The sequence below is a fragment of the Capricornis sumatraensis genome, chromosome 2 (assembly GCF_032405125.1).
Source record: "Capricornis sumatraensis isolate serow.1 chromosome 2, serow.2, whole genome shotgun sequence".
Lineage (NCBI taxonomy): Eukaryota > Metazoa > Chordata > Mammalia > Artiodactyla > Bovidae > Capricornis > Capricornis sumatraensis.
This window is the reverse complement of record NC_091070.1, coordinates 80,461,635-80,474,249: the sequence shown is the minus strand read 5'-3', so window position 1 is coordinate 80,474,249 and position 12,615 is coordinate 80,461,635. Positions and strand designations below refer to the sequence as shown.

General features: G+C 44.7%; 1 pseudogene; it reads right to left on the bottom strand.

Annotated features, from left to right (window-relative positions):
- Positions 1-484: 484 nt before the first annotated feature.
- On the bottom strand, positions 485-9,558 carry LOC138097129 (ribosomal protein eL22-like; annotated as a pseudogene).
- Between the last annotated feature and the right edge of the window lie 3,057 nt (positions 9,559-12,615).

Genomic DNA, 12,615 nt, shown 5'->3' with positions numbered 1-12,615 from the left:
GAATCTTTAAAATTAAAAAAAGTGGACATATATATAACTGATTCACTTTGCTGTACATCTGAAGCTAACACAACATTGTAAATCAAATATACTCCAATAAAAATTTTAAAAGTATTAAAGGGGGACTTCCCTGGTGGCCCAGTGGCTGAGACTCCGCCCTCCCAATGCCAGGGGCCGGGGATTGATCCCTGGATGGGGAACTGGATCCCATATGCTGCCGCTATGGGTTTATGTGTCTCAACTAAAGATCCCGCGTGCTGCAACTAAGACCTAGTGCAACTAAATAAATAAATGTTGAAAAAAAAAAAAGTATTAAAGGAAAGCCAGCACCATATAAACAGCATACACTTAAGGAGCTGAATGCTTCACATACAGAGTCATGCTTTTTTATTCACTGATAAACTAAAGGTCCATTTCAAGATGCTTCTCTTGTATGCTTCATTTGTTTTTTTAGCAAGCGAAGTCCTATAAAGGATGGCTTTATCTATTCCTCATAGTCAGACTCAGCTTCATCTTGACTAATCTGGAAGTAACAAAGTTCATAAGTCTCCTTCTCAGATGCAACCACATGAAGCCAGTCACAAAGATTGTTCTTTTTAAGGTATTTCTTGGTAAAGTATTATAAATACCTTTTAGAGAACTGTTTCTGAGAAACAACTGTGATTTTATTCTTGAAGGATTCAATGTGAGTAACATTCCCAAGATCTCTAGTCTTTCCATTCACTTTAACCTTCTATAGAAACCACTCAAAATTTCCAGAGTCAAAAGTTCTATCTTTTGACTCTGTGAGTAAGGTTCAAATTAAATTTCCAGGTTGACTTTCTTGGGCTTCTTGTCTTTCTTCAGTACCATCTTAGAGACTGGCCTCTTGATCTCCCCTTGGCTTTTTTTCCCTAATATTTGTTTTATTTTATTTGGCTGGATCAGGTTTTAGTTGCAGCATGAAGGATCTTCAATCTTCACTGTGGCATGTGGACTCTTAGTTTCAGCATGTGCGACCCAGTTCCCTGTCCAGGGAATCGAACTCAGGCCCCCTGCATTGGGATCGTGGAGTCCTAGTCACTGCACCACCATGGAAGTCCCTTGCCTATTTTCTTGATGGTGCTTTCTGATGAAAAGAAATTTTAAATTTTGATGAAGTCCAATTAATCAATCTTTCATGGTTTATACTTTCTGGATCCTTCCTAAGAATTCTCTGCCTACCCAGAGGTCACAAAAATATTCCCCCAGCACCTCTAGTAGCTTTATTATTTATTATTTTAACTCTTATGTTTCAGCCTATAATCCGACTCAAATTGTTTTGTGTATAGGTTGAGGTCCTTTACTTCTCATATGGATATCCAGTTTTTCTAGCATCATTTATTAAGGATATTTTCCTTTCCCTATTGAATTTGCTTTGTCATTTTAATAAAAAATCATTTGTTTGTATGTATGTGGATCTATATCTGGACTCTCTTATTTGATTCCATTAGTTTATTTGACTGTCCATTCTCCAGTAGCATATTATTTTGGCCACACTTTGGGTTTTTCTTTTTTTCTTTTTTTGTCTGAAAAATGTCATTATTTTGCTTTCATATTTTTAAAAGTTTTTAGTGGGGTATAGTTGATTTACAATGTTGTGTTAGTTTTGGGTGTAGAGCAAAGTGAATCAGTTATACATATACATATATCCATTCATTTTAAGATTCTTTTCCCATATAGGCCATTACAAAGTTTTGAGTAGAGTTCCCTGTGTTATTCAGTAGGATCTCATTAATTATCTATTTTATATATAACAGTGTGTATACATCAATCCCAGTCTCCCAATTTACCCTCCCTGCTTTCATATTTTAAGTACTTTTGTTGGAGATAGAATTACATTTGCAGGTTTTCTTTTTCTTTCAGCACCTTAAGAAAGGTCATTCAATTTCTGCAGCTTCCAAAATTTTGATGCAAAATGATCAAATCTTACTGTTGTTCCTTTGAAAGTACATCAGTTCAGTTCAGTTCATTTCAGTTCAGTTGCTCAGTCATGTATGACTCTTTGCGACCCCATGAATCGCAGCACGCCAGGCCTCCCTATCCATTACCAACTCCCGGAGTTTACTCAAACTTATGTCCATCGAGTCAGTGATGCCATCCAGCCATCTCATCCTCTGTCGGCCCCTTCTCCTCCTGCCCCCAATCCCTCCCAGCATCAGAGTCTTTTCCAATGAGTCAACTCTTCACATGAGGTGGCCAAAGTACTGGAGTTTCAGCTTTAGGATCATTCCTTCCAAAGAAATCCCAGGGCTGATCTCCTTCAGAATGGACTGGTTGGATCTCCTTGGAGTCCAAGGGACTCTCAAGAGTCTTTTCCACACCACAGTTCAAAAGCATCAATTCTTCAGCACTCAGCTTTCTTCACAGTCCAACTCTCACATCCATACATGACCACTGGAAAAACCATAGCCTTGACTAGACGGACCTTAGTCGGCAAACGAATGTCTCTGCTTTTGAATATGCTATCTAGGTTGGTCATAACTTTCCTTCCAAGGAGTAAGCATCTTTTAATTTCATGGCTGCAATCACCATCTGCAGTGATTTTGGAGCCCCAAAAAATAAAGTCTGACACTGTTTCCACTATTTCCTCATCTATTTCCCATGAAGTGATGGGACCAGATGCCATGATCTTCGTTTTCTGAATGTTGAGCTTTAAGCCAACTTTTTCACTCTCCTCTTTCACTTTCATCAAGAGGCTTTTTAGTTCCTCTTCACTTTCTGCCATAAGGGTGGTGTCATCTGCATATCTGAGGTTATTGATATTTCTCCCAGCAATCTTGATTCCAGCTTGTGCTTCCTCCAGCCCAGCATTTCTCATGATGTACTCTGCATATAAGGTAAATATGCAGGGTGACAATATACAGCCTTGATGTATTCCTTTTCCTATTTGGAACCAGTCTGTTGTTCATATCCAGTTCTGTTGCTTCCTGACCTGCATACAGATTTCTCAAGAGGCAGGTCAGGTGGTCTGGTATTCCCATCTCTTTCAGAATTTTCCACAGTTTATTGTGATCCACACAGTCAAAGGCTTTGGCATAGTCAATAAAGCAGAAACAGATGTTTTTCTGGAACTCTCTTGCTTTTTTGATGATCCAGCGGATGTTGGCAATTTGATCTCTGGTTCCTCTGCCTTTTTCTAAAACCAGCTTGAACATCTGGAAGGTCACGGTTCACATATTGCTGAAGCCTGGCTTGGAGAATTTTGAACATTACTTTACTAGCGTGTGAGATGAGTGCATAACGCGTCTTTATTCTCTGGCTTCTTTTTACTTAGCTACGTGTTTACTTAGCTACTTGGCTACTTACTTATTCTCTGGCTACTGGTTACTTACTTTGGTTTTCAGCCATTTGACTAAGTATTTAGGCATTATTTTCTTTGTATCTGTCCTACTTGGGTTTTACCAAGTATCTTGAATCTATACATTAATATCTTTGATCAGTTTTGGAAAGTTCTTGATCTTTCTCTCTTCCAACTTTGCTTCTAACTCATTCTTTCCATCCTCTCTGCTTGGATTCCAGTTTCACTATGTGTAAACCTTTGATTGTGTCTTGCATGTCTCTTCTTTCCATTGTTTTTTCTCTGTGGGCTTCAGTTTGGATAATTCATGTTGACCTTTGGGCTTACCAATTCTGTTTGTTGCTGTTAAATCCATCAGTGAGTTTGTAATTTCAGAAATTATACTTTGCAGCTCCAGAAAAAGTCCATTTGATATTTTTACAGATTACAATTCTCTGCTAAAGTATTCTTTTTAACAATTTTGTCATACTTTCCATTTTCCCCTTCAACATATTTGAAATAGTTCTTGAAAAATGCCTTGTCTGAGGCAATTGAAATACATGCAAAAGTAAACAAATAGAACCTAATCAAACTTACACGCTTTTGTACAACAAAGGAAACCAGAAACAAAATGAAAAGATGATCTACAGACTGGGAGAAAATATTTGCTAATGATGAAACCAATAAATGCTTAATTTCCAAAACATACAAGCAGCTCATACATTTCAATAACAAACAAACAAAAAAAAACAAGCAAAAAATGGGCAGCAACTTCCCTGGTGGTCCAGTGGCTGGGACTCTGTATCCCAATGTCTGGCAAGGTGGTGGCAGCAGTGACCTTCCTCTGGCTGCTAGACCAGGGCAGCCTGGTGGCATGGAGCCTGCCCTGGGGCACCAGGTGCTTCAGTGTGCAGTCCTCACTAGCTGGTGAGGAGGTCACACACACTGGCCAGTTTTATGACCCTAACAACTATAGGCAACTTTCATTTGTAGGTTGTCAGAAAGAAGTAAATGAAAACTCTACCACTGATCTGATACAGAGCAGCCTGTGAGTGAAGTCAGAAGGCAGGTGGTATCTTGTGACAGGAATGAAGGGATCCAAGGCCAGCCACGGTGTATATAAACTTGGACAAAGAAACAAAGGTGGCAACATGTAGCTACTGTGGACTATGGTGCAGACAGCACCATCACTAGGGGGATACACGGGGGTACTTCAGTGCTGGAGTGAATCAGGAGACCCTTAGTGCTGTATGCATTGCCTCACTAGTGTTGAATAAAGGGCATTGTTCTCAAAGAAAAAAATCATAAAAATCTTGTGTAACTGGAAAATATGGGTCAGCTGCGGGTCTTCTTCTATTATCTTGTTTTCTCCTGAGCACATATGATCACTTTTTCCTGACTTTTCACATGCCTTATAATTCTTTATTGTACACTAGAGATCTGCCAGGTGGCACTAGTGGTAAAGAACCCACATGCCAATGCAGAAGACCTAAAAGACGTGGGTTCAGTTCCTGGATGGGGAAGATCCCCTGGAGGAGGGCATGGCAACCCACTCCAGTATTCTTGCCTGAAGAATCCCATGGACAGAAGAGCCTGGTGAGATACGGTCCATACAGTCGCAAAGAGTTGGACAGGACGGGAGCAACTTAGCATGCATGCAGAGATCTTACACATATGAACTAAGACGGAAGAATTTTCCCTGAATAGGTTTTACCCTTTCTGTATATTATGTAGATAAGATATGGTGCCAATCACAACAGTGTGATTAGAAAATAAACTAGATCGAGGTTGGGTTCTAGTTCTTTTTGACTCAGTCTCCCTCTGGTTTGATTGAGAACTAGTCACGTCTTTATTTCCATCGTCATAAGACACCGTGGGGAGTTTGTTTATGCCTTTAAGAGATTTGATTAGCCTCCAAATCAATACAGCTTCAAAATTTGGCAAATATCAAGACTAGCTGTGTGACACAACCACTGCCTTCCTCTAGCAGGACTTTGTCTCCCAAGCACTGTGAATCTGTGGGGAAATTTCACTTTCTTATTCTACACCCTTCCTGCTACACAGTCCCCCCAGCCTCCTGTGTCACTCATTGAAAAGTGAAAATGTTAGTTGCTCAGTCATGTCTGACTCTTTGCGACCCCATGGACTGTAGCCCGCAAGGCTCCTCTGTCCCTGGAGTTCTCCAGGCAAGAATACTGGCATGGATAGCCATTCCCTTCTCCAGGGGATCTTCCTGACCCAGGGATCTAGCCCGGGTCTCCTGCAGCAAATGTTCTGTGAAAAAAGACTGGCTATGCTGCAAAGGTGCATTTCAATCAAAGGCTCCATATTTTTAATTAAGGAAAATAATTTGACATTGTGTCTTAAAATACTTTATCTTGCTTCTTTTTCTGAGACTCCAGTTGAATGCATGTCATCCACTCCCCTTTTGGCATCCATACCTCTTAACTTCTCTGTATCCTCTGTGATATATTTTATGTTGACTTTTGCCATCTGCCTAATCTTGCAACACTCTCGTCTGTTCTTTGGCCAAATACATTCTGCTGGTTACCCCAGTTATTTCCTTCAATGATTACACTTGTCATTCCCAGTATTGCTAGTTCTTTTTTTAATAATTGCTCTTCTTGCTTTATATTTACAATGCTTCTCTTGTGCCTTGAAAGGATATATGTACTGTTCTTCATGTAAATTCTTCTTCTACCCAGTCTGTTCATTTCACTTCTGTGATAGTCATTCCTTTGTTGGTTGTTTTTGGCTCAGAGCTTTTGTCTCCTTGGAAGTGTCAGCTCTCTCAGCCAATAATGTGTACTTTGGAAGGAGGAGTGTGATTAAAGACCAGATTCCTGCTTCGACTCCTCCTTCTGAAGTTATGAGGGGAGCGCCTCAGGGTGCAGAGCCTCTGAGCATCTGTTTCCTGTTTGTCAATGACCAGAGAACCCTGCCTTTCAAAGAACGTGTTTGAACTCTGCCCTAATCACTCCTCTTTCCTAAGAGCTGCCTCTCTGTGTAGTCATTTTTCCCAATCAAGGTGTGGGGGAAGAAGGCGAGACGGTTCAGTGGCTGCCTGCCAGCCTTTGTTTGTTGAATCTGTTTCTCACCCCTGTTGTTGTTTAGGCACTAAGTTGTGTCCAACTCTTTGGAACCCCATTGACTGTAGCCTGCCAGGCTCCTCTGTCCATGGGATTTTCTAGGCAAGAGTACTGGAGTGGGTTGCCATTCTCTTCTCCAGGGGATCTTCCTGACCCAGACATGGAACCTCCATCCCTTGCGTTGGCAGGTGGATTCTTTACCACTGAGCTGCCAGGGAAGCCCATTTCTCACCCTAGCTGGCTCCAAAACTGCCTTTGAGGTTACCTTGCCATTTGCAGCTGGTGTTATATTGGTGTAATATTGGTGTTTTCTGCCCATAGAAGTGGAAAGGCAAATTATTGTGGAGGAGAAAAAATTCACAACTAGAAAGTCTTCCCCTAGATTCTCACATCCATGATATCTGACTTTCTCCACCTCTAATTTGCATATCCACGCAGACTGAGACCTGTCTTGACTTCTATTTCTCCAAGTTTGATTCTGGGATACATCACTCCTCTTTCATTAGACAGTGTCTTCAGGGCTGAATTCGGGGGAGGAAATCCTCAGTTTACTTAATTCAGCATCAAGATGGAAATCTGAAACCTCCTGCTTTCCATTTTCTAGAAATTTCCCAATAGTTTTGGTCTCCCAATGGCTCTTCATCTTATTTTCTATTTCTATTATATTAAAAGTTAATTGTAAATCTGCTCTGTCATTTCAAATGCAAGGCCATATTCTGAAAGTCTTCCTCCTCTTATTTTGAAGGATCTCCTACTTGTTAAGAAGCTGGGGTCTCATCTTCCCTCTCCCTAGCTTTCCCATCTGTAACATGGGAGCAAATGGACTAGGTGGTATTTGCGGGCCTTCCCCTTCTCTTGTGCTATGACTTCAAGGATTACGCCCAGCTATTGTTTGGCTTGTTTCCTTCTTTACACTCCACATTCATTTAGAAATGTGGGTGGGGGCACCGCATTCTCCCTGATCTCACTCTGGTCATGAGAAGTCAAAATGGAGAGCTGAGAAACGAAGGCAGTTTCCTCTTAGAAGAAAAGCATGAACCATCTACAAAAACAATTCCAAAATGAACCACCAGGCTAGATGAACAGAGGACTATCCTGAGAAATGGAAAACTGGTGGCAAGGAGATAATTTAAGGATTTATTATTCCCAAAGCAAAAGCAGACTTCCAAATTACCTTTTATCTTTTTTTCCAAAAGCCCCACTGACAGCCCCCAGGAGCTGCTAATAACTAATGTGAGATCATAACTCCCTAGGAGATAGATGTCTCTGTGTGACCTGTGATGTCAGAAACCAGGGTGGTAACTTGAATGACCTCCAAGTATCTCGCCTGTCAAATACGCAGTGGTGTTCCTTTGTAAGGGCAGAAACCATGAATATTGGGAAGAACTGAAATCCATTCTGGGAAGGTTTGGGGAGTTGGGAAGAGCTCACTGTCTCTTAGATCTAATTTTGACTTGTATTTGGTTATTCAACCTGTAGTCCCATGAGTCCCATACCCAGACTCATGCCCATTAAGACATGAGTCTGACAGTTCAAAAAGTGAGAGGGCTGGGGTGGTGGTGTGGGCTTTGAGGTCCAAGAATGAGGCACAGGCAGGCTTCACTCCTTGCCATCCATGATTTTAGGTATCATAAGGCCACAAACTATTGACCAAGGACCTCAGCTCAACCCTCATATACATATGGGGAAACTGAGGCTAAGAGAGGTCAGGGACTTGCCTGATGTCACAAAGAGAGTCAGTAGCTGACTTAGAACTCAAGGCCTCTTACTCCCATTCAGGAGTCTGATACCTGTACCTAGGTGCCTTAGGTAAGTTCCTGAAGTTTCTAAGACCCCATTGAGTTTGAGGGAGACCCTGAGTCAGGCCTAGAACAAGGGCTAATTAAACATGTATCACTATTACTACATGGATGCTGTGCTGGGCTGCAGGAATCCTCATTCATGACTGAAGAGCTTGTTCCCAACACTCATAGCATTTCTGCAGGAAGATAGCTCTCAGTTGTGTCTTCTTTGGGAATTGTTTTTGCCGAAGAGAGTAACCTGGATCAGGCCATTCCCCCTTCCCAGGAGACCCACATCCAATGGTTGAACAGTGCTTGGGTACAAAAGACCAGCCCTGGCCCTAACACAAGATAATGCTAAAGAGGTCATCCCAGCTTCAGAGTGCCCCTTGGGGCTGGCTGAGGCCATTCTTGAGCCTATATTGTGGCCCAACATCTCTCTCTGCCCAGTTCTTTTCTTCTTCAGGCGTTGAGCACAAAAGCATCCCTAAAGAACTTCCTGGGTGCTAATCTCCATATTAGAGTCTGCTTCCCAGGAATCTGTCCTGCCACACTTGTGTTGAATTACAATCATAATCAAGAAGCCAGATCTTGAGAAGGACTGAGGTCAGGTGGCTTCAGTCATGTCAGGGGAGCAGCTGAAACAAGATGGGTCAGGAGGTAAGGCACAGACTCTGAACCTGGAGATCTGGAGTCCTGCCTCCCCCTCGCAGCCATCTGCCCTGCTGTAATCTTGCCTGCAAACCCCTAAATAGATAAGAGAGGGGAAGAGTATATGTGATTATTGCTGTTCCAAACTTTCATCTTTCGTCCCTGTTTGAAAACCAGACTGGACTTCCTGGTGGCCCAGTGATTAGGAATCTGCCTGCCAATGCAGGGAACATGGGTTCGATCCAGGAAGAGTCCACATGCTGCAGGGAAGCAACTGAGCCCAAGTGTGCCACAACTGTTGAGCTGATGCACCCACAGCTTATGCTCCACAAGAGAAGCCACCACAGTGAGAAGCCCATGCACCACAACAGAGAACAGCCCCCCTCCCTGAAACTAGAGAGAGCCTAGTCAAAGACAGAAACCCCGGGTCAGACTCAGCTTTTACCCTGGAGGATTCTGAGCAGAGGAATGACTTAATTTGCCTGTGTTTAAAAGGATTACTCTGGACCCCTCCCTGACCTCCGCAGCCCCAGTCCGCACTGCTTTCCCCTCTTCTCTCCTCCCACTTCCTCCTCCAGCTCCAAGTATTGAGGAGTATCCTCGTGGACCTAGGGCGGGGGTTGGCGTGGGCGGGGCGGGGTGGGGGTGGAGCGGGGGCGGGGTGAGGGTGGGGGGTGCGTGTGATCTTTCCACGTACCACCAGAAGGGGGCGCAGGGTAGCAAACGCTATGTCAACCATGGAGGGAAAATCTTGGGGTTGAGGGGGGAAGCAGGGAATTTGGAGGCAAACTTTGTTCCTTCTTAGGGCTTCCCTCGAAGCTCTGTTGGTAAAGAATCTGCCTGCAATTCAGGAGACTGGGATTTGATTCCTGGATAGGGAAAATTTCCCTGAAGGAGGAAATGGTAACCCACTCCAGTATTCTCGCCTGGAGAATCCCATGGACAAAGCAACCTGCAGGCTACAGTCCATGGGGTTGCAAGGGTCTGACGCGACTTCACCACCACCACCATTAGCCCCTTCTTGGCTTTGCAGACCATTTGTTTGTGGCAATAGCGTCATTAGTCCTGCCTGCTACAGGGCTAAGGGGGATATTCTCCTGATGCTCTCTGGTGGCTGGCTGCAGGGGAGCCTGAGGTGGATTCTTCTGGAGGAAAAAGAGACAGAGACCCTGAACAGATGACCCACTGTTCCCCCACCCCCGCCACCACATGGCCAGTCCCTGGCAGGGCTGGGAGGTGAGCCTTGGTGTCCTGGCTTCCAGCCTATTGTACTGTCTACACCTCAGTCCTGCCAGCCAGGGTTGAGGCATTTGCTCCAGAGTTCAATTATTCTTTCAGCTACAAGATGTAGGGCGGGTACAGGAGGAGTAGGGGCGAGGAACCTGGAGGTGAATAAGCCTGGGTCCCTGCCCCGAGGGAGCTCTCAAATGCTTTTGGAGATAAAGCATGAGACAAGCAGAGAACACTGTGGGCAAGGCACGTCAGATCCAATCAGGGTTGAAGTTGGCACCTGCATCCTGAGGGCGACTTATGGAAGTAACCCGTCTGTCCACTTTGAGAGAACCTTTTCTGATAGACTTCCTTTCCCTGAGGGGAGGGAGTACTTAGGGTGGAGGGTGTGGAGTGATGGAGAGGAACACATTTTGACAACAATGCTGACCCCATCAGAATGATGAAGGGCTGGTGGGGAAACTTCTAGGGTGAGGGGAGGAACTTGTTGGCTGGTGTCATTCCTCAGAGGTATCACCCCTCTCCCTGAATGGACAGTCCTTGCCGCTGCTAAAGCTCCCTATTGAAAACCTGAGGCTGATCACCATTTGTCTGTGGAGGTGTCGGGTTTCCTCGAAAAGTCTGGTTGTAGAGATTTCTTTAGAAGTTGTGTTTGTGATGATCTCATCTTGGGAAATGAGGAAAGGAGAAGAGATGCCAAATACGTTATTGTGCTGAAAGTCCTGTTTTAAGCAAACAAATGCAAGATTGAATGCATTCGCCACTGCCAGCCACAAACGTGGAAAAAGCAGTTAAGCCAATGAGGAGTAATGCCCCACATTTGATGTGGGAATCTTGGGTGAGGCGGGAGGAAAGCCTGGTTTCCATCAGCGGTGTGAGTGGGGAGGGAGGGGCCCTGTACGAGGACTGAGCCTTGGTCACTGGCTGGAGCTGTTGCAGCTCACATAGTCTGTCTCAGTTGTTTTCCCAGGAGCAGGGACCCAATGGAGACCTAGCACTTCCCAAGACATGGTCCAAGAGTGGTCACTTCCATCACACACTGTATTTCTCCCAAAGAGAGGGCCACTGGGACTGAGAGAAGGCAGGGAGGGAAAGGGGGGCAATGGTGACCCAGAAACTAGGGATGGACATCAAGAACTGGCAGGTTAAGAATGACCCATCAGGGTGACTTTCCTGGTGGTCCAGGGAGTAAGCAGGGAGTTCCATCCACGGTCAGCGAACTAGATCCCACACACCAAAACTAGGAATCTCACATGCCGCATCCAAGATCCCATGTTGCCACAACTACGATCCAGTGCAGTCAAAATAAACAAACGGGACTTCCCTGGGGGTACAATGGATGGGACTCTGCTTGCCAATGCAGGGGACACGTTTCCATTCCTGATCTGGGAAGAGTCCATATGCCACAGAGCAACGAGGCCCACAAGCCACAACTATGGAAGCCCGTGCTCCTAGAGTCTACGCTCTGCAACCGGAGAGGCACCACAGTGGGAAACCCTGTGCACGGCAACCAGAGAGCAGCCCCTGCTCACCGCAACTAGAGAAAGCAACGAAGACCCACCACAACCAAAAATGAAATCAATTTAAAAAATTTTTTAAAGCAAGGACTCATCAAGGAGGATTGGATGAATCACTCTCATCACTGGGGCAGTGACACTTTTCCTTGTGTCCCCACCAGGACTGGGACTATGATAAGATGTCCTGAAGACGCCCAGGCACACTGTTTCAAGCCCAACTAAAACCAAACAGCAATGTTAATACCTACGATTTAACACCTGGATTGAGATAAGGACTACTGGATTTCTAGAGGTTTATCCACCGTCTTCCTTACAAGGATCTCCACTGCTGACTTTGGATGCTGGGCCCTTTGTTCTCTGTGCCTTATTCGTCCAGCTGGAAATCTTCCTCTTCCTCTTCTGTGCTCTCTTCTCTGAATGTCATAGGTCAAACCTAACAGCGGGGCCAGGGTGAGGGCGCCCTATATGAGGCACTTATGATGCAACTTGAAGGAGGTGCTGGCTCTCAGGGTCGTGCAAGGGCTAAGTGATTTGAAGTTATTAGAACAAAACAACTCCCAATGTGATGACAGATTTCCCCTGGCATTATGGTGCAGTTTTTAATGTTCTTGTTTTGTTCTTTAATTCTGGCCCAAACCTCCTGTTGGGAGGACAACCCTGACCCTCCAGCAGCAGGACACAGAATCTGAGATAGATTCCTAGGACTGGGAGCACTGTAAGCCTGGGCTACAGAGAAGGAAGGGGGAGCTGAATGGCTCCACCTAGGACAGATAATGAAGAAGGGATGGTGGGTTGGGTGAAGGCAGATGGTTATACAAGCCTGGTTAGGGTATGTGTGTGTGTGTGTGTGTGTGTGTGTGTGTGTGTGTGCGCGTGTGTGTGTTGGGGGAGAAGTGTTCCTGGATGATCCTCCAGCGAGGATCGGTTCCTCTGTTTTTTTAGGCTGTTCCTGTTACTTTGCTGGCCAGAAGCTTCCAGCTGGAAGTATTTGAATCTAGACACCCGAAAAGTGAAAGTGTTAGTAGCTCAGTTATGTCTGACTCTTTGCG